This window comes from Odontesthes bonariensis, chromosome 23 (assembly GCF_027942865.1).
Source record: "Odontesthes bonariensis isolate fOdoBon6 chromosome 23, fOdoBon6.hap1, whole genome shotgun sequence".
Lineage (NCBI taxonomy): Eukaryota > Metazoa > Chordata > Actinopteri > Atheriniformes > Atherinopsidae > Odontesthes > Odontesthes bonariensis.
The window spans coordinates 30,327,270-30,350,405 of record NC_134528.1 but is presented as its reverse complement, the minus strand read 5'-3'; the positions used below and the strand labels follow the sequence as shown (position 1 = coordinate 30,350,405).

The window sequence follows — 23,136 nt, the reverse complement described above, 5'->3', positions numbered from 1 at the left end:
CTTTTAGCTATTACTAAGAGTCCCAAGATGATCTCAAGTATGTTTCAGCTTTCATTGGGGCAAGTTGTAGATTTTTGAACAAACACATTTATTGAGGATTGCATATTGGTAAATATATCAATAATTACCCAAGATAAGCAGTGGCGTTGTATTAGTCTCCCGAAGCCCCGTCTTCTTGGGGATGTGACGGGTGTTGGATGGGGATAGATGCAAGGTGAGACACCCCTTAAAACGGCCAGCCAAATACAGCGAGGTTCAGCGTCGCTACAGTCCACCCCGACAGAACACTGAAACTGCCACTCATGGCTTGAAGGAGCTGGTGCAACACCTGACGCCCTCAGCATAGCACCTCCACATTTGTATGAACATGTACTGTCCGTGCAGTGGACGAACACCAACGCGTGTGACAGAGGTCACAGTGCTTCATGACCCACAGCTGAGGTTTCTGGTCGCCTTTGCAGGGTCTTTGCTCGATGCTTTTGTAACTGGATTAGACTACATTTATCATAATCTGTCCTGTTTTCCACCATGTCTGCTTAAACTAGTCCTCATTTTTTATCTGGGTTTGACTTAGTCCACGCATTTGGAATCTTGGGGAAATTCCTGTAATCAAAACATGAAATTTAAACCTTTTCTTGCTTCTTCCTTTCATTTATTCACAGTTCCAGATAAGAAGTTCTTTGGCTTTGATAGCATATTTGCACATATGTGCATTGGTCTCTAAAGTAACTCTACTGGCAGCATTAGAGGACAAGACAGCTTCCTCCAATTCAAAATGATCCTCTTTAACACTTTCAACATAAAATTTTCCCGATGTATGCAAAGACTCACTCATTTCACTGAAGTAGTTTGTTGTTGCTGACATGTAGATGGTCTTAAATTTAGTCCTTGTGTCCAATCCTTTTCAAAGTAGTTGAATTCCATTCTTAGAAAAGCTGAGATGAGAAAGTTGAGCAGAGTTTAGATTTGGATACAATCCCATGATGCTGATAAGAGATCCAAGAGTGTTCCTCTTCATGCTAGCACTACAGTGCAGCACTGGCCACTGCTGACTATCTTTATTTCTGTCTAAGTATAGTCCAACCCTGCCATGCCTCTTTCTTTTTCATTCTCTTTCATTTCCTCTCTCTCTCCTGGGGGTGATGACATCCCCACTTGCTCCCACTCTCTCTTTTTCTCTCAGCCACATTCCTCTCATCCTTCAGATACACAAGCCAGCCCATTGGTAGAGCAATGCTAATCTCTCACTGTGTGGTGGCTCTCTCTGTCACCTTCTTTTAGTCTCACAACCTGGTAGCTGATGCTGCTGTTGGTGCTCAGGGTACACTCACACAATATAACCGTGACTGTAGTTATACAACTGATGTTAACATAAAACTGTCAAAAAAATCAATGATAGATTCATTTTAAACAGAGTTCAATGACAACAATGTTGTGTATCTCAGTTGACTGAGGGTCACCCCATGTACAGAGGCTGAAGTCCTGATTGTTAAAGTCCCTACTTGTGCGACATGTTGGTGGATGTTATGCCTCTCTCTCTGCCCACTTTCCTATCTCTCTAAGGCTTCTACTAACAAACACAATCTTATAAATAAATAAATGTTCCTGGAGCTGGAAAAGTTAGCATAGCATAGCATAAAGGCCAACTCCTTATGCCAGCTCGAAATAAAAGTCTTCATGTGGCCCAACCTGCATGTGCACTTTGTGGTAGTAGTAATGTATTACTAATAGATGCCAGTTAAATTAGAATAGCTCCACAGAAATAATTACCTGTAGTGATAGAACAACATAGAATAGGAGTTTAAAAACATAAATATAACAAACTATAATCCAAATTAGTCCCAAGCCTCGGTTTGTTTAGTCAAGAACTATGTAGAAATGAGTCCATATGTTGCTCTTATCCCTGTGAAGAAAGTTAGAATAATAACAGCTGTTAGTAGTGATCCTATGTGCAAATACTGTAGTAGGATAAAGCATAAAAATGAGCTAGACCTATGTGCTTGTGTATATGTTTATTAATAGTTGAATATTAGATAGGTGTGGATGTCTGAGTGACCAAAAAAATGGCTGCAACTGAACTCCAACTTGTATAACCGTTAGTGGTTGTTGAATAAGTAAATGTGAAAGCCAGTCTGTCTGTGTGTGTGTTGGCTCTACAAACAGCTCCAGCAGTGCTGTCAGCCCCTCAGTCCTCCTCTCACTGCCACCTGAGTGCAGCTAATGAGACAGGCGGAAAGAGAAGGCAGAATGATGAAGCAGCAATAAAAACATCACTCAGAAGCCTCTGCATCTTTATCTCTTTTTGGCCCTCTGTTGTCTCTGCTTTTCTTTCCTAACCATTTTACTCTCTTACACGTGTTTATTTCACCTTTTCTAATTTTCTTCTTCTTTCCTGTATTGTAAGTGAAAAACAAAACCTAAAGAGAAGCACTGATAATCACTGTGAATATCACTGCATCTCGAGCATGCTCTCCCATTGGAGGACTGTTTATGTAAGAAAGGCCTCGTGACCAATCTGTGCGATTGCAAAGGGCTTTTACTGTGAGCATTCATAACCATGGAGGATTCAAGCCACAACAGAAATAACATGATGTGATGTGTGAGTCAGAGCAGAGTATGCATCGGCTCTGCCCTCACTCTTTATGCCTCCAGTACGAGGACAACCAAGCACATGATGGCTCTGGGGAGATATCCTCTCCAGCATTCTGCCTCTCTGTTCTATTCACTTTATATTTATGAATTTACTTCCCAGAAGCTCCCAACACCAAGCAAACTTAGTCAGTTATCAAGATACCAGGATTGTATCTTTGAAGTGCCCTGAGATAAGAATAGTTGGGATTTGGCACTATATCAGTACAATTAAGTTGAAATTAATTTAATTGAAGTCTATTAATTAACCAGTTGTTCTGGAGAGAAAATGGATATTTGGACAAAAGTACTAAATGCCATGACAAAATAAGGCTGACATTCCTAAAGGCAGTTTGACGTCATCTTTCCCGTCAGTCCTGCCTTGGGCCACCATATGCACATCTTCCAATCCCACAGAACACGCTTCATGACCATAGATATGTTTGTGCATCCCTCACTTTGATGTAGTGTAGTCTGCCACAGTTAGCATGAATAAATAGACACTTTATATGCGATGACTGAGTTAAATTTGCAGGTCCTTTTTCAAGGAAGCCTCCATATTCATTCAGACATTTGCAAAGCCTTTTTATAATAGCTGTCAGAGGGTGACAGAACTGATCGCTTACCAGGTAAAAGGAATTGGATGAATTTTCAGTTGATCAGTGCCCAGCAGATCAGGCTCTCAAAAATCTGATTTTATTTCCAGTGAAATGAACATGTCATGCATGTAACTACTCACTTATGCATACATCGTATATCTTTGGTGTATAAGATTGAACTCAGTAAAAACTGAGTTTAGCGGATTGAATACTAAAATGGCTTTGGATCTTTAAACATGATGGTCGTTTAAGTGTTTAAGTTGGTCTAGTTTGTTTCCATAACCAGAAGTGTTTTTTTTTACCTTGGCCCAGCAAAGACTCAGTGCTACTGTTGGACCAGTTTTTAGGTGCTGGGGCCAGGGCTCTGGTGGTCAAAACAGAAAGAACAAGTTCTATATTAGGCTCTGGCCCTGAAGCAGCACTGGACCTGCTTCTGTGGAAAAACATCCTGTTGGGCGTTTAGTCATTTCCTATTACTTAGGATCATTACCTACAGATACTGTTTAACTGCTGTAAATGTAGTTTTTACTGTATACTTTTCAGGCTTGCCACTTCCTCTTTTGTTCTTCACTTATTCAGTTTCCTCAAATTGTCAAAGAGAATACAGCACACCATGATAATATTTACCAAGGATTCAGCTAATACAAAAAAGACTATTCTCTGTCTGTCAAACCCTGTTATCATTTTTCATAGATGCAACTTAAGACAGGGGGGGAAATTAATTGTCTCTATAACAGGCTGCTTGTAACAACTTTGGGAAAGATAGAATTCAGAATTGTTCCTTTCCTAAGTTGTCTGCTATGTGTCGACACAACACTTGAGGTCGGTGCACTTTTTGTTGTATCTTTTAGGTTATTTGATACAGTAATTAATTTTGTTGTTTTAGTTTAAGTAATTAAAATGATATATTTATTAAAGTAATATAGTACTTTAGAGCATTCATTTGCTTGTTCTATAGGTACTCCTGACCACACGATGGCAGCAGTGTTCTGGTTAAGGTTAAGTTGAGCTATTGCAGTAAAAAAGGGTGCTAAAAAAGCTCCCTGTTAGGGTATGAAAACAGTTTATTACCTGCAGAACTTCATTTAAACGGTTAAAAAAAGAAGAATGTTCAGTCATTTGTCCACTAGTGACTTCAGCTAAGTTCCCACACTTTTTATGGTTGAATGATTCATAGGTCAGTGTCACCAAACAAACAAACAAACAAACAAACAAACAAACAAACAAACAAACCCATTCCTCTGAAAATGTTCAAGTACAAGAACTGGACTGAAAATGAGTGAAAATGCAGCCAATGAAAACTTTGAAAGACCTTCCATCAAACAGGCCAGGGGGGTTAGGCACCAGGTAGTTAGAGCACGTCAAAAGATTACAAAAAAGTCTGGCTGCTTGGAAGGAAATAAAAAGAAATGAGGGTTGGCCATACATATTCTATTGCTGCTATTCCATCATATAAACTGATTGCATGCTTAACTTGATCTAAATGTTGCTTCCTCATTTTTATTTTTATTTTTTTTAACAACTAGTAGCTTTTGACATTTAGTTAGGGAAAGATATGGATTGTTTTGAAAATCTGTGAACAAATTTATTACCAATAGATTTTTTTACCATGTATTCTTACAGGTGTCTAGAAACACCTCACAATTTATCCAAGGCCAAATCCCATAGGAATTTCCTGGACAGCCTTTCAAAGTTGGGGTGCCCAGAAGGCCTATGTAAAAATCGGAACCTGACAGATTGAAAAAAAGGATGCAGAATGGGTCATAACTTTTGAAGTTAACTGCATACAGAGACAAATTAACACATTTTTCCATACAATACTGACCCAGTGAATACACATAAGTGGTTGTTTTTGATATTTGACCACATTTAAATTGCGTTTTTGGTCAAAAACAGAAAAAAATGTCCTAAAACGTGTAGAAATTCAACTGTCTTTTCATTATTTCAATGTTTTACTGTGTGCTTTTCCCCCACTTGCTCTTCATTTCTCATTTACAGTATTGATTTTATTATTTTATTGGGTATTAAGCTGAAATAATGCCCTGAAGTTAACATTTTTAACCCTTTAATGCCCTAGACTGGAAACCGGACAATGATAAAACTCTCAGAATGTGGGATAGCTTTTTAAGTAAACTGCATACAGACACAAAGGAACACATTTTCCCATACAGTACTGACCCAGGGAATGAAATTAAGTGGTGGTTTAACAACAAAAAAACCTTTTGACCACATTTACACTGCATTTCTAGACAAAAACGGCAAAAATGGCCTAACGTGTCAAATCAACTGTGTTTTCATTCTTTTAACTGTTGCTGTGTTTTTTTTTCACCTCATCTGGCTGGTCAGTTATCATTTACAGTATCAATTTGGTTATTATATTGGTATTAAGCTGAAACAGCATCTCACTATATTTTAACCATTTGCATCAAACCTGATAACTCAAAATTGAGTATAAAGTGGCATTACTTTGATGTAAACGAAAGTGTGACCAAGGGTAATATTTGACATCTGGACCATATAGTACCAAAAATGTCAATACAAGCTCATTTCCACATTGAATTATTAAAAAAAGTAACCTACCTTGTGAAAGAACACCACAAAAGTTTTGGAATGTTGGAATGCCAGTTTTGGAATTTTGGCGCTGTGGCAGTTGGTGACCATCAGTTGGTACCTGAAGACATCTGACAGTTAAAAGGTCTCTCTTTTGGGGGAAAAACAGTAAGTATTTGAAGCTATAATTAAGTATTTGAAGCTAAAATTATGATTACATTGGTATTATGTATTTATGTATGTATGTATTATTTATGTATTGGTATTAGTTTAATTTAACTGTTTTTACTATACAAGTTATGGAGTCAAATCACTATTCTTGATTAGCAGCGCTGGTGCTTTATAGCTAGCTAATTTTGTTTTGTTTTTAGGCTCATTGAGCAGTTAACTAATGTATATTATGGGGAAAAAGAAACATAACACAGCGAAAGAAGGCTTGTCTTTAGATTTGGCTACCATCAAAACTACTACAAAAGCTTTACTGGGAAATTAGATCGTTTACACTATATAGCCTATATTATAATGATGTAATACAAATAAGATAAGTGTCATTGCACTCAGTCTATTAATGCAGCTCTCTTTGGCATATTACAGTTGCATATTCGAGAAAGGGAAAAAAAATCACTAAGCTGTTTTATCTTCTAGGACAGTATGGAATCGGATACCACCGATTGCCATGGTCTGAGGTGCTTCATCTGTGGTGGTTCTGGCACTGAGGGGCAAAAACTATCAACGGTCAGCCAGAAAGGTTACGAGCAGCTATTATTTTATTGTGAGATCGTAGATGATGCAGTCCTGATTAACAGACTACGTGAGGACTGGAGGGAAGGAGATGACCCAAAGCTGATGTATCATTTGGATTGCAGAACCAATCTGTATCATCATTCAAGACGTGTATCCACTCAAAAAAGTACACATTTTGTTTAATTCAGTCAATTTTGTGGCCACTTTCTGACAATCCTTTCAACTAATCATAATATAGCAGGTACATGCTGTGCCATGAATGAAAACTTCATGAGCTTGTCTTGCATCCCTGGGACAAAATGATCAGGACAAAAGATCAGACAGGATGAACAAACGCAGCAGGGCCTCTGGGCCAAGCACTTCAAATGCTGGTAGTTCTACAGCACATCTGGTCTACCGTGATGTTTGTATCCTCTGCAATAAAAGCATTGATGTTGGAAAAGTTGAAAAACATCCTGGTAAGTAATCTAGCCGTCCATGTCCACATGAATAGTTTGAAAGATTTCTAAGATTTCTTTGCCATAGTAAGACACTTAACAATATAAATCATGTGTGCTTATAATGCAGATAAAGCCCGGAGGTTGTATCGTGCACCTGACAATCGCTTCCAGGGCCGACTAAAAGAGCATTTGTTGGAGACAGCTAAGAGACAAGGGGATGCCTGGGGAGTGGAAGTTGCTGGTCGCCTGTCCGGAATAATAGATTTGGTTGCTGAAGAGGCACTGTATCATCAGTGCCGGTCCTTGTTTGAGAACCCAGTAACCAACTCTGAGGTATTACTTTTCAAGACCATAAGTTTCTGACTCTAAGTTACTGAAGCCCATTATTTCAATTAAAAAATATTTTCCACCTCCAGGTTGGACGGCCCATAGATGAAGAGAGACAGCTACTGTTTGAAAAACTATGCACATGGTTGGACGAGGAAGTGGAGCACGGAGTAACAAGTCTCTCTGAAATCCACAAGAAGATGGAAGAGCTTGACCCCACGGAGGACAAAAGTCTTACATATGTACGACGGTATCTCAAAAAAAAGCTTCAGGGACGTTATGAAGAATCACTCTGCTTCACATCAGATGAGAGAAGAGGGGACATTGTGTGGCTAAAAGACACTACCAAGTCAATACTACGAGATTACCGCCAACAGGTCATTGACCCCATACAAACCACTGATGATGAAGCACTCAAAGAGGTCATCATTTCCACTGCCATTCACCTAATCTGTGGAGATTTGGCAAGAGTTCCACTGGACAAAAAGCAGTACCCATCAGTAGATAGCATGACCAATACACAGAACCAACTGGAGTTGATTCCTGACAGCCTCAAACAGTTGTTGAAGGCAATTGTGAAAACTGATGAGAAGGTAGCAATCTGGGGACAGAATCTGCTGAAAGCATACCGCCCTCGAGCTGGAGTGATGCCCTCCCAACTAGGCCTCACAATTCAGCTTGACCACATGTTTGGATCTAAGTGGTTGATTGACCGTATTCATAACTTAGGATACTCTGAATCCTATGCTGAGCTTCATGATTACAAGTATTGTTACTTGAATGTGAAAAATGGATGTGGTAGCTTTGGTGAAGATACCATAATCACAGACGAGGATGGAAGGAATGCTATGGAGGTAGAGGAAGCAGAGATGGATGCAGTCCTATCTACAGAACACTCAGAAGACCAAGACGAGAGTGGTGAACAATTGCATGAGGAAAATCAGAGAACCCTCTCAGTCCCTGCAGAGAGCACTGTTCTTCAATTTGTTGGTGATAATATAGATCTCAACATTGTGTCACTACAAGGAAACACATCATTCCATGCAATGGGCATCATCAGAGTAACATCTCCTGCTCCAACAAAAAGACAACAAGAGCTTCACACAACCATACCAAGGAGAAAAATGACAGTGCATGAAAAGGTAGCAGCTCTCAAAGTAACAGAGGTAAACATGCAGTTCTTTGTACCAAAAAGTAAAGAAGGATTGGCAGACATCAGGTTGATTCCCATCGCTGAACTCCATCAAGACCCACCAGCACTGAAGTCTGGAGACATTGCTTGGATGGCAGGATGGGCTATCCAGAACTACCACACCACATTTGAACACCACAACTGGAATGGGTTTATGAAACTGATACACCAACCTGGATGCAAGGAAAAGTCCCATATTGAATTTCTGCCCATCATTGAGGGGGACCCCAATGACTACAACACTATTTATACCACTCTTATGGAGTGTACACGCAGTGGTCAGACTCCTGCTGTGATCACATTTGACATGCCAATATGGATAAAAGCAACGCAGATAGTTCTCCAATGTGATCTGCCGATCATGACAAGGCTTGGAGGCTTTCATCTCCTGAGAAGTTTCCTGGGCTCCATTGGGGAAATCATGGCAGACACTGGACTGGAAGAGATGATACAGTTGGTCTACCCAGGCAGCAACACAGCAGAACACATTCTCTCAGGCAGGCCTTATGCCAAGTCCATCCGGTTTCACCTTCTTGCATCAGCAGCAATTGCCAAGTTTGTTCTGAAAGATGTTGTTTTCAGTGAGCAGGAGTATGAAGAAATGGAGAACTTCATCAGAACAGCAAAGGAAATGCAAAGAGGTAATTTGCCCTTTCCTTAACCTTCTCCATTATGTAGGAAAATATAATTTTAAATATAATTTTAAATTTAACTTATTGTTATTTTAAATTATTATTACATGTATCATTATGGTAATACAATGTAAACTCTCTCTTACAGGTTCGATGGACAACCCAAGAATTGTCTCACTGTTCAAAGAGAGGATGGAAGAGAGATTGAAAACTCTGGCTGAGAGAGGAAGGACACCTGCACTCTGGGTCTGGTATTACGGCAGAGTGGACCTCATCAAGTTATTCATCAGGAGTGAGCGTGTCCCAGACCACACAGCTCTACATAGGCCTTCTGGGCACCCCAACTTTGAAAGGCTGTCCAGGAAATTCCTATGGGATTTGGCCTTGGATAAATTGTGAGGTGTTTCTAGACACCTGTAAGAATACATGGTAAAAAAATCTATTGGTAATAAATTTGTTCACAGATTTTCAAAACAATCCATATCTTTCCCTAACTAATTAGTTAGCTTACCATTTATGTTTTCTATTTATTTAACCAGGAAGTCCCATTGAGATTAGATATTTCTTTTACAAGGGAGACCTGGCCAAGGTAGCAGCCATACAAAATCAAAACCATACAAAACACGTGCATGATACACAAATGAACAATAAAACAGCTATTCATGCTGAGACTGGCCTCTCCTTCTCCTTCGCTGCATGCTTTATGATATTCTTAAAATCATTAATGGATATGAGTGTTTTTAGTTGAAGTGCTTTTTGGAGATTATTCCATGACTATGGTACATGGTAGGAAAATGTTGTTTAACCAAAGTCTGTCAAAGCCATCTGGCCCAAGCTCAAATCGTGGCAGTGGCAGCTAACAGTGGCATTTCCGATGGCATCCTGGGCTGCCTCTGCAAAGCTGCGGTAGCTGCCACAGGCTGCAACAACCTGACAGCCGCTGCCACAGGCTGCAACAACCTGACAGCCGCTGCCACAGGCTGCAACAACCTGAAAGCCGCTGTCACAGGCTGCAACAACCTGACAGCCGCTGCCACAGGCTGCAACAACCTGACAGCCGCTGTCACAGGCTGCAACAACCAGACAGCCGCTGCCACAGACTGCAACAACCTGACAGCCGCTGCCACAGGCTGCAACAACCTGACAGCCGCTGCCACAGGCTGCAACAAGCTGACAGCCGCTGCCACAGGCTGCAACAACCTGACAGCCGCTGCCACAGACTGCAACAACCTGACAGCCGCTGCCACAGACTGCAACAACCTGACAGCCACTGCCACAGGCTGCAACAAGCTGACAGCCGCTGCCACAGGCTGCAACAACCTGACAGCCGCTGCCACAGGCTGCAACAACCTGACAGCCGCTGCCACAGGCTGCAACAACCAGACAGCCGCTGTCACAGGCTGCAACAACCTGACAGCCGCTGCCACAGGCTGCAACAACCTGACAGCCGCTGCCACAGGCTGCAACAACCTGACAGCCGCTGCAACAACCTGACAGCCGCTGCCACAGGCTGCAACAACCTGACAGCCGCTGCCACAGGCTGCAACAACCACACAGCCGCTGTCACAGGCTGCAACAACCTGACAGCCGCTGCCACAGGCTGCAACAACCTGACAGCCGCTGCAACAACCTGACAGCCGCTGCCACAGGCTGCAACAACCTTACAGACGCTGTCACAGGCTGCAACAACCTGACAGCCGCTGCCACAGGCTGCAACAACCTGACAGCCGCTGCCACAGGCTGCAACAACCTGACAGCAGCTGCCACAGGCTGCAACAACCTGACAGCCGCTGCCACAGACTGCAACAACCTGACAGCCGCTGCCACAGGCTGCAACAACCTGACAGCCGCTGCCACAGGCTGCAACAACCTGACAGCCTCTGCCACAGGCTGCAACAACCTGACAGCCGCTGCCACAGACTGCAACAACCTGACAGCCACTGCCACAGGCTGCAACAACCTGACAGCCACTGCCACAGGCTGCAACAACCTGCAACAACCTGACAGCCGCTGCCACAGGCTGCAACAACCTGACAGCCGCTGTCACAGGCTGCAACAACCTGACAGCCGCTGCCACAGGTTGCAACAACCTGACAGCCGCTGTCACAGGCTGCAACAACCTGACAGCCGCTGCCAGAGGCTGCAACAACCTGACAGCCGCTGCCAGAGGCTGCAACAACCTGACAGCCGCTGCCAGAGGCTGCAACAACCTGACAGCCGCTGCCACAGGCTGCAACAACCTGACAGCCGCTGCCACAGGCTGCAACAACCTGACAGCCGCTGCCACAGGCTGCAACAACCTGACAGCCGCTGTCACAGGCTGCAACAACCTGACAGCCGCTGCCACAGGCTGCAACAACCTGACAGCCGCTGCCACAGGCTGCAACAACCTGACAGCCGCTACCACAGGCTGCAACAACCTGACAGCCGCTGTCACAGGCTGCAACAACCTGACAGCCACTGCCACAGGCTGCAACAACCTGACAGCCGCTGCCACAGGCTGCAACAACCTGACAGCCGCTGTCACAGGCTGCAACAACCTGCAAAAACCTGACAGCCGCTGCCACAGGCTGCAACAACCTGACAGCCGCTGCCACAGGCTGCAACAACTGTCACAGCCTTGGTTTGAGGATCTTCTGCTGATGGTGTTGTCATTCCAGTATAATTAATAGCTATAGCCTGTTACAACCTGTCATTCATTCACTACAGTAACTTTCAGATTATAATGTACATAAACTCATGGCATTTTCTTAACTTGTAAATCATGTGTATGTCGAACACATTTAGTATTTGTCAGCCCATGGAGCAACTCATACGGCTGTTACAAGGCTGTTGCTGCTTCCACTTTATCACTGTCTGCTGCTGCCACGGCAGCTACCATTATTTAGTCTTCTCCTCTCCTCTCCAGGTGTGGCAGAGCTGGAAGAAGAAGCTACAGCAGAGCACCACGCAGCAGTGGTGGAGATTTTTAATGTGGAGCCTGCTACTGTCATATCGCCGCCAGCTTTTCCAGTCACGTTGCCGTCTGCTTCTCTTGTCAAGTTGCAGGCTGCCTCTCCAGTCATGTCGTTGCCTGGTTGCTGTGCGACTGGGAATTGTCACCATGGTGGTCCGGTGGGACGTTGCTCTGTTTGCTTCCGAGGAGGTGATGTTTATCTCCAGCCGCCATCCAGGAAGAGACGTTCCAGAAGGAGTCATGGCAGCCAAGGTTTCTCCCCCACAGTCTCTTTCTTCCTCCGTACAGGATCTGAGGGAACACCCTGAAGAAGAGATGATCATCCTTTCTGAATAGGTTGCCAAGACTGAGAGGGACTGGCTCCTCTGGTCCCAGTAGGAGCTGGCTCCAGCTGGGCCCAGAAAGAATAGCTCCAGAAAGAGCTGAGGCTCAAAGCGGTTCCCTCTAGCCTCCTCTGCACCGTCTGAGCCATAGAGTTCTAGTTTTCTGCCAGATCCTCTACCCTCATCAGAGTCTTCACTCCAGCAACAGCTTTCTTCAGTCCCAAATTTGCTATAGAGTGTTTGCGCCATCTCAAGTCTGCATCCTCTCCGGCTTCAGCGCTCCAGTCACCACTTTAACCTACTCCAGAGTCACAGTCTCTGGCGAAGCTGTCTTCGGTTCATCCGTCTCCAGTTCAGCAGCTTTTAACGCTTCAGTCTCCAGTTCAGCAGCTTTTAACGCTTCAGTCTCCAGTTCAGCAGCCTGCAGTGTATCAGTCTCCAGAGAAGCCACCTAAACCTACTTTTTCCACCATGTGTCTTCAAGAAATTACATTTCCCAAAGTGAGAGAGTTTGTTACTTACCACTATTGTACCAGCAAGAGATAATAACAATAAATCTGACTCAGCTCTTAAAACATGAAACATTTTATCAGTAGGACTTTAATCAACAGAGAATATAAACTCTGCTGTAATGAAACAAAATGGCACTTTTCACACAATCTGAACCCATATATTGAGCAGGCTTTGCTCTGCTTTATCTCATAAAATGAAATTCAATTCCAGATTGAGACACTACAATTAACAGTGCAAACTTGTTGTGTCTTATTATTTGACATCTCTTACAGCCTTGCATTTACATTTTAAATTGTAGACAATTGTCATTCAGAGATCTCAATTTAATGGAACTCCAAGAAGCCACAAATGAAGACTTTAAAAGTTAGGTGAAGCCTTTCTGACACAGGGATAAATTGTTCAAAAATGTAAGTGGGCACAGCGGGAACATCACTGTGGTACGGTCTGAACACATCTATACAGTGACTGCTCTCAGTATGGCAGAGACCGAAATAAGTTAAACCTTCAAGGAACAAAAAACAACATTTTCCTTTGCACTTGGAAAGATTCAGAGAATCTGGACACATCTTTGTGCACGAGACACGCCCAAAAATAAATGTTGGATTCCCTTGACTTTTAAGCCCTGTGAAGCAGGCATAATTCTGTCATGGAAATCGCTGTATGAGCTTAGCCACACTTCCAGAAATCCTAGTCTGTGAACACACTTCACTGTGCCATCCACAAATACTAATTAAACCTCTATCATGCAAAGAAGAAGTCATGTGTGAATAGATCTCAGTCCTAAAGTGTTGGGTCTGTGTCTGTCTTTTGTGTTTTCCCCCTCCCCTTCCTGTTTGTCAGCTGGTCATGGTGGGATCTTCTAGCAATTACTGCACCTGTTTCCTCCTGCTGTTGAGGTTCTTGATTGGCTCTACTCACCTCCAGTATCTAAGCTGCTCTTCCAGTCTTCGCCAGTTCATCAGTTACTCTCGTGGTAATCTCCTACCTGACAGTATTTTGTTGCCTAACATTTAGAGTTCTGTTTTGCGGTCCAGGATTTAACTCCCTGCTGTCTGCTTCTCCCTCAGCCCCATTCTGTGTCCTGCTCCTCCACCTTCTCATCTGGCTTATTATTAGCACTCAGTTCAAAAGCCTGAATTAGTGCCTGTGGAACTGGCAACTGGCTCCATCAAGGCAATGCACATGAAGGTGTATACAGGTTTTAGACCAAGAAAGGTCTTGCATATTTTAGCAAGACAATGCTAAACCACATACTCCATCTATTAAGATTAAGATTACTTTATCGTCATGTTACTCTCTGCATTTGACGCGTCCAGTTTTGGCACCTGTTGAACACACACATGCACAGGGTCACACTCAATGAGATCTGGAGCGGTGGGCAGCCAATCAGAGTGCCCGGGGAGCATGGGGGTACGGTGCCTTGCTCAAGGGCACCTGGGCCGTGGCAAGCAGGTGGACTGCCACCTCTCCAGCTGTCAGTCCACCAATCTATTTTTGAGCGGTGAGAACATTTGGAGCATCATAACATGCAAAATATGACAAAGACCCAGGACTGTTGAACAGTCAGAACTCTTCATCAAGAATGGACAGTGGTGACTGGGTCTGGGTCTGGGTCTGGGTCTGGGTCTGGGACTGGGACTTGCTGTCCTCTGGCCTGCTTGTGCTGTTCCTGATCGGGGAGGGGGGGCTGCTCGTGGCTTCACCCACCTGTGGGCACTCCCGGGGCGCTCGGCCAGGGGCAGTGGGGCGTGCGCTGGCCCACTGCCCCTGGCTGTTTGGGGCGCCTGGCCCTCTCGGGTATTGGGCGGGGCCTCAGAAAACATCCCACATTTCCTTGACTTTAACTGTTTTACTGATTACTTGTCTTTTATGTAAACATTAGCTACCTTTACTGTGGTTACTTCCTGTTTTGATTTGACACAACAAAGCAGTTAGGATAAAAAATCAGTTGAAGTACACCCTCTTTAGTGCAACCCTGTTGAACCTTGAAGCGCTGTGCTTTAGCTTGTGATTTTTACTTTAAGAGGGCGTCTTTCTTGGAAGCATCTGAAGAGCTAGTTAGTAAGCTGTTGTTAAGCTCAGCAGATTGATCCATACTGCCATCAATAGGGCATATAGAGGAGTTAAAAAAATATACAAAACAGATTACTGTGTATTCAAAACCCCATCTTACTTTCAATTTAAGTAACAGACTGTTGGATATTTGAGTTGTGCTTGGAGTGACTGTAAGGATAAGCAAAGCAGTTTGTTTATCCAGCATGAGCAGCAAAGACTCATCTGTGGATGTCTGTAACCACAGAGCTCCAAAGCTCTTTTTAGGTTTTGTAACAATGGTTACGGGTTAGAGGATAAGACAACAGGAAGAAAATACACAAGAACAAGACAACAAATGATCAGAAAAGTGAAAGAACACCTAAACAAACAGATGAAAACAGTGGAATACTTGGCATGGATGATGATTATCTTTTATCTGTTAGAGCAGGTGACTCTTTACAAACAAATAGTACTTTCATATATAATACAACCAATAATAACTCCAGTGATAGTGATAATAATAATACTAACAGCTGCAAAAAATTAACATTAACTACAATAATAAAGAGGAAGAAGAAATATAACAAGAATGTAATTACTGATAATTATGATCAATGACTGTTGGTCATTTTTATTATCATCACTACAAAGACAATGGGAAATAATTGACAGGTAATAATGTCCTCATAAAATAGGTATTACATAAGTTGACACATAAGTTGATACACTGTCCAGGCAGTGTAGCTTTCTGGATTGGCAAGGTATATGAAGGATGTATGTTCAGCAAATCTCTCACGCACATACCCTCATATACATACACACAAACTTAAGAACGAACAGCCTGAAAGAGCAGCAATCTTTAGGACAGCCTGTTCCACCAATCTCCTTCTAACCAGCTTCAACTCCCTGCATTCAGTGCACTCTTGTGATTTCCCCTGCTTTCTTCACTCCTTTTCTCACGGGAAAGTGTTTTACTCTCTGCTCTTGCTCCTTCCATCACTGCAGTGTAATCATGAATGCTAATATGCATCCATAGCTCCCCACCTGTTGGAAAAACTATTCAGTGTGTGCAAACCCTCTCTCCATCTTTCATGTACTTCACATTTGCTTGCTAAGACTATGGAAATACGGCTACTGTGCAACCTCTCCTCTCTGAGTTTAGGTGGGAACCAGAGGCTAACAGAGCATTAAACAAGACTCTGTTGGCCCCATGTTCAACCTTTCAACCCTGACCCACACATCATCTTCCCACATCATTCCACTGTCTCACACACACACACACACACACACACACAGCCTAACAGAGCACCATTGTCACACAGCTAGTCACCCCACCCCTTCTCTCTGCATACAGTACAGAGCTCAGTACCCCCCCAACACAACAGCAACTGTTCCCCTCTGCAGCAAAGTATGTGCTCTCTGTCGCTCCTCGCCACCCCGCTCTCTGATGTGCACACATGAATTCCTAGGAGGGAGGAAAACATGGAAAGCTCTTATAGAACCTAGGTGTGGTTAAAGAGGTGCTATGTAAGAGTGGACCTTTTACAATTTAGCATTCCCTCTGCCCAAAGTTACTTCTTGGTAGAGCAGAGACACTTGATCATTTTAACGGAGATATTGCACTCCAATCAGTTTGACAATTAGCTCATTTTGGCAGATGGATTATTCCAGGGGTCGGCAACCCGCGGCTCCGGAGCTGCGTGGCTTGGGAAAATAAGTGAAAAAGTATCCAGTTGAAGTGAATTTTAATTGTGTTAGTTCGTTATTTTATTGTAGTTCTAAATTGGAAGATTACTGTGATCTTGAAATATTAAAATAAAATAAAATTGTATTATTTTTATTATTTTTCGTCCCTCAAACTATGCGTCACACTCGCCGAAAGCCAGTATATTCCCGCCAAAATGCTGTTCATTTACGAGACTTTCAACCTCAGGTAGGCCAAGTATGGAGAAATGTAAGAAAAGAAAAATATCTGAAGAAAATAGAGCAATTAATGATGCCCGGGCAGATTCATTATTTACCTCTGACGAGAGTGGCTTACCAGTATGCCTAATTTGTGGTGAGAAAGAGACCTTCAAGTCGGCGTGTTTTTATTATTAGTTTTTTTTTTTAAAGTTCAAAATGTTCAAAATGTGTTCATTACATAAGTTAAATTTCATTTTCTCTGCAGCACTTCATTGATTTCGTAAACAACACACTATAGTTGTTTATACAAAGCGGAAAGGTAAAAAAACAATATCTTCATTTTAGATGTAAAAAAGTATTTGCGGCTCCCAGTGTTTCCGTGGAAACCGGGTCCAAAGGTGTTAAAGGTTGCCGACCCCTGGGCTATACTTTTACAACCTTAATCAGAGTATAATATTGTAGTCCGGTATAGGATACAACTAGTTTCAAACCGAAAATGAACAATACCTTGCCAAATCATTCATTTAGCGCTGTTTAAGTCATGTCTGATATTTATACCCTGGATCATTTTAGGAAAAAATTTGAAAAACTGTTTGATCAGCTGACAATCAACTCTCCTCAAGTCCCACAGCAGCACTGTGGTTGTGAACTGATAATCACTTCATTACGAATTTTCAGGAAAACCCCCCAAAAAACTATGTTGGGACCCAAAGATGATCCCTCTGTCTATTGGGTATCAAGGTATTCATTGTCATTTCTTCAATGGCAACCGTCTTGGGCACGATATTTGATTCACCAACATCACATTGAAAAATGCATCACGTTCATCAGATTTATCTAAGCAAAATCAGAAAAAATATTTTAAATAACATAACAAGTCCTCCACTTAAAATAGTTTTCAGTAAATTCTCTTTTTCCTTCTGTTTAAGTCATTTAAATGCAAATATCAATAAATATGAGCTAGATAGCAGTACTACTATATAACGGAAACTTTATTAACAAGTAATACTCATACAGTTTTCTCACGGTATACAAACTAAACCAGCATAAGCTCTCAGTTCTGGAGTGCACTCATTGTTAAGGCCAGCAAAGCAAACCAACTCCTTGTCTCTTTTTCTACTCAAAGCTGTGCAAAACCTTAGGTAGCATTTGATTCGGCTTGATGATTATGATTCAAGCATTTAGAGTGCTGGTCCAGATGTTCAGATGCTCACCACACCCACCATTAACTGAGACGTCAAGATATAAATACAGGCTGACATTATTGCTACATGAACAGATCATTTGGCAAATCTCCCAAGAGATAAATTAATGTTAAAAAACCATGAATGAAGCCTCTCAGCATGCTGTATCAATACTTCATGCAAAATTAACAAGTCTTTTCAGACAAAACAAGCTCTTTCACAGTTTGCTACCTGCTATGGAAGAGAACTATTACTATACTGTCACGCCCATGGACTTGTGTTTTTTAATATCATGTTTTAAGTTACGTTTTTGTGTTCAGTTCATGTCTTGGTTTTTAGTTTTGCCATGGTTTTTCCCTTCACTTCCCTCACCCAGGTAATTAGTTCATTCCCCTCACCTGTCCATTGTCTCCAGCTGCACTCACTCTCCAATCACTCCCAGCCCTCTACTTAGTCTCTTGTCTCCCCTGTCTGTTTGTTGGTTCCTTGTCTATCTACCTGACCTGTTTGGCTTCCATGCATGATTCCTGTTTGTTCCATGTTCCTCAACCCTTCCCAAGTTAAGTATTTATTCCATGCCATGCTTAGTTCTTTGTTTATTTTTCCACAGTTAAGTCTTTTGAATCCAGCGTTGCTGCGCTTTTTGTTTGCACTTTGTTTTTTTGTTAATAAATCACCCTTTACGTTTTGAAAAATCCACATCCGTGTCCTCCCTCCACACCACAACCTGACATATACTATAACTGACGTTAAACCAAGCCAAGATCAAACTCATAACCATTTACCACGGAGGGCTTGATACAGGGCATATAAGGAAGAAGAAGCCCACTCAACTGAACAAAGAGCCTGATGAGTTTGAAGCAACCCAGACAGTTGGGAAAAGTGACAAAGAAGGATGATCATGCAAAACAAATGAATTAAAGACCACTACCTTAGCCTCTGATAACAATAATCATACAATACTCCCATTCCTGCCCATCATTGCTAAATATAAATCCATGATAAAAAAAACTTTTGGTAGAACACAAGTTATTTTTGTTTTAAATTATCAATAATGCCATTGAGTTAAAACATCCTTCAGAATAAAGCAGCACAAGAAAGTCTGCTAATCTTTTATTTCTTTGGCTGCTCCTACAATAAGACAATAAAACTATTCCTTGTGTGTCCTGCCCATGGACATCCACACGTTATTCTGTTGTTAAACTGGACAAAGGCCAGCACAAACACCACCAGAATGCACCAAAAGTGTCAAGGGACAAGTGGAGTTATGTTACTTACCTAACAAGACTGCATATTTTCTATACTATGATATCAATAATGAACAAACACAATGTTCTAGTTTTTCTGTAACATGGTTTGCATTTATTAATTTACAGTTTTAAAGCATTTGCATATATGTGTGTATCAATACATGTGCAAGTAATTTACATTGTATATATTACAGTGCCATATACTGTAAACTAGCAAGGATGTTAAGAATAAGTAAAAAAGAAAAACAATGTTTGATTAATCCATAAATGGCCAAAAATGATTAGAATTAGTAGATAAATAACACTGAAAAAAGAAAGCATACCACCTAATCAGTCATTTAATTAATGTCTTTATTTTTATATATCTCAGGGGCATTCTGTTTTTGACTAATTTCATTTTTTTGTGTTGCGTTTTCTTTTTATTCTGATCTCATATGGTCATTTATTTTTGGATCACCTATTTCTATTGTTCTGAAACAGTTCTGAAGGCTAGGCTGTTGCCTTATTTATTTTTAATTAGAATCGTATCACTTGTGTTCATTTTGATTGTAATTTGTTTGACTTAATTGGATTATATATTTATCTTACTGTTGATTTCTGTCTAAATTGTGTTGAATTGGACTGTATTCCTAAAGTGCATCGCAATGACATTTGTAGTAATTTGGCAAAACATAAACAAAACTGAATAGAAATTAACCTGCTAATCGTAGTGGTAGTGGGTGATAACAATAAAAGTGGTGGAGAATGACAGCGCCAAGATCCTTTTGGACCTCCATATCCAGACTGATAAACTGGTGATGGGAAACTATAGAAGAACATATTTGATCAATTTAGTCAGTGGTCATCACTATGAGGTATCTTTGAGGAGTCTCAAGGGGTTTGGAGCAAGTATATTCCTTAGAATTTTCCCAAAATGTTAAACCTCTAAAAACAGCTTACTCATAGGTGTCAAACTCATTCACGGTTCTTCAGAAAATCTAAATGAACAACCTCTGCATTGGTTCCTGGGGCAAAATCTCCTTTTGTGAATAGTCCCAATCTTTTTAGTTTGTATCTGTGGGTACATAATGTTGAAATTTGATGTAACTGTATCTCAGCCAGCTCGGTGTAGCTCATTAGGTAGAGTAGCCATCCCTTGGTTTAATCTCCAAATTCAAAAAACTGATATCCCGGAAAGCTCTCATGACAATTTCATGAGAACTTTATGGTAAATGATAAATTGACCGTATTTATGTAACACTTTTCTTGTCCAGTTGACCACTCAAAGCGCTTTTAGACTACAACAGCTCTGGGCCAAAGAACACAGCCGTTCTTAAGCGCGACTACATATGCAGCAACCTCGGATGCATTAAAGAAGCAAACTGGGCAACCACAACAACAAGGAGCTGAAAATACATCAAGCAAGGACCAAGTACAGAGAGGAAGCAACTTTGTTGCAGCACAGGGTGGCGACTGAAGATCTCTTGGCAACAGTTTTGTCCCAGAACCACACAATTGACCAATCTGACACCCTGACAACTCAAACCTGCAAAAAAAAAAAAAAGGGTGAAATTGCCCAGGATGAACAGCAACAAAGAATGGCAACAGTTGGATCAGGACCTGGACAGGAAAGGCCCACAATTGCTATGTAAACTCTCTCTCTCTCTCTCTCTCTCTCTCTCTCTCTCTCTCTCTCTCTCTCTCTCTCTCTCTCTCTCTCTCTCTCTCTCTCTCTCTCTCTCTCTCTCTCTCCCTCTCTCTCTCTCTCTCTCCCTCTCCCTCTCCCTCTCCCTCTCTCTCTCTCTCTCTCTCTCTCTCTCTCTCTCTCTCTCCCTCTCTCTCCCTCTCCCTCTCCCTCTCCCTCTCTCTCTCTCTCTCTCTCTCTCTCTCTCTCTCTCTCTCTCTCTCTCTCTGATGTGTATTTTCATATTGACACATTTAACCAATCATATTTCAGCTATCATTGGTTGCCAGGCAAACAAATCTGCCAGGAGGCCAGAACAATCGGGTCTGCTGGCCCTAACTACATCTAGAATGCAGAAGACAGCGAAGCGAACCCCGAACCAATGTTATTAGACTGTCTCTGACGGCCCCCAACAGCCCATTGCAGGCGTAGGTGGTCTGATTGGCTCTAAGCAGACATATGGAAACGTCATTTTAATCATATTCGATGATTGGGTAGATTTTGACATGACGTCTGATGCTACAAAAAAATACATTTAGTGCTAGTGCTAGTCGAGTTATTGAATTCACGAATATTGAGGAGCTTTTATAAGATATAGTTGAGTTATTAATAGACTATTAATAATAATAATTATTATAAATTAATATTTTAATTAATAATAGTTGTTAGGTAAATTTCCGTTTTATACAAAACATAATGGTTTAAGGAGGAGGAGAAGTTGATTTGGTGGCAAATTTATTGTTGCAGCCATTTGCCCAGAGGAATTTTACTGAGAAGCTGGACGTCGTAAAGAAAGGTCAGCTAACTCCGAAGTTAGCGAACCTGATACAAGCCGGTAAAGGATTTGTACGCCACTTTCAATCAGCAAATTACGAACGATACCCCTGGTTTACGGGCTCCGAGGAAAACGGCAAGTTGTATTATTGGGAGTGTCTGTTGTTTGGTACTGATCGCCATGGTGTTTGGAGCCATTGCAGATTTTCCAATTTGGCTTGTCTAACCAAGGCAGCGAGAAGACACCAAAGCACTGCCGGCCATCTGCGAGCTACCATTCTGTCCAAAACCTTTTCAATTCAATAAAACACTTGTGATGTCTGCACATCGTGTGTTCCCTGCCGCATTAATTCTTCGCAAGTAGATTTGAACATTTTACTTAATAATATTGTAATATGATGTCAATGATGATTTTATGAATCACGTGGCTGTAGTAGTTTTATAGGCTTTATTAAGGGGTGGATTTGATTCAGACAGAGCACCACTGAAGGGTTGCCAACAGTCCCTTGAAATACGGAATCATCCCGTATTTAGAAACAAAAGTACGGTTCTGTATTGAGCTGAAACGGGACACAATTTTGTAAAAATGCAGAAATTGCATCTAAGAAATGCAAAATTTTAGGGGGGAGGACCCCCAGACCCCCCGCACAAATGAGTAGTCCCTAATTATAGTTGCCGACCATCCTGAAGGTCCATGTGTGAAATGCACGCCCCGCCACTGATATATATATATATATGTATATATATACTCTATTTCTCTATTTCTTTATGACATGAGATCTGTTGTGAAAATTGTCAGCTTTTTCTTCGAAGCACAAAGCCTCAGTGCTCAGAGCATCAGTGATGGACTTTTCCCATCCCTGCACTTCCAGATTCAAACTGTTCAAATTTCCAAAAATGTCATTCAGAAAGTACACTTCTGCCCAAAACTGCTCATCCAACATGCGATCCAAAAAGCTTGTTGCATGTTAGTGTTTACACGACAGGAGAAAATTAACAATCAGAGTTCTCAGAAACAGTCAAGAACCTTCCCTTTGCTCAGCCATATGGTATCATTATCAACAAGCAGATCAGTGTGTTCAGCAAGCACATCAGCAGCAGTGTAAGATGGAGGTTGAGTGGATGAAAACTACAGTGTTTACAACAGTGTCCATAACCTTTTTAAGATCACAGCTGAGCTTTGTACATAACACGGACTGATAGATGAAAACCCACCTGCAGATGGATGTCCCCAGGACAAGGCACAAATCTAACAATTTACACAGGGTTTCTGGTTTGTAGCAGTCCATGAAGGGGGTGCAACAATAATCCAGTCTCTGATAACCTCTGGTAGGAAAAGTCACGTGCAGACAGTATTTCAGCAGAAGACACAGACCTCTGTTGCCCACTTTGAGTTAACCATGAAGCGTACACCCCATCCCC

At 41.9% G+C, this 23,136-nt stretch overlaps 1 protein-coding gene across 7 annotated transcripts in view; it reads right to left on the bottom strand.

The window, feature by feature from the left end:
- LOC142374359 (rho GTPase-activating protein 23-like) overlaps positions 1–23,136 on the bottom strand; it is a 93,479-nt gene that overhangs the window by 53,026 nt on the left and 17,317 nt on the right. Inside the window, exon 1 of one of the 7 annotated variants that reach the window (XM_075458004.1) lies at positions 832–1,021. The exons of the other annotated variants lie outside the window; for them this stretch is intronic. The gene's annotated coding sequence lies outside the window, so the exon portion shown is untranslated. Of the gene's footprint in view, positions 1–831; positions 1,022–23,136 lie in introns of those variants that run through there. 7 annotated transcript variants of the gene reach the window in all.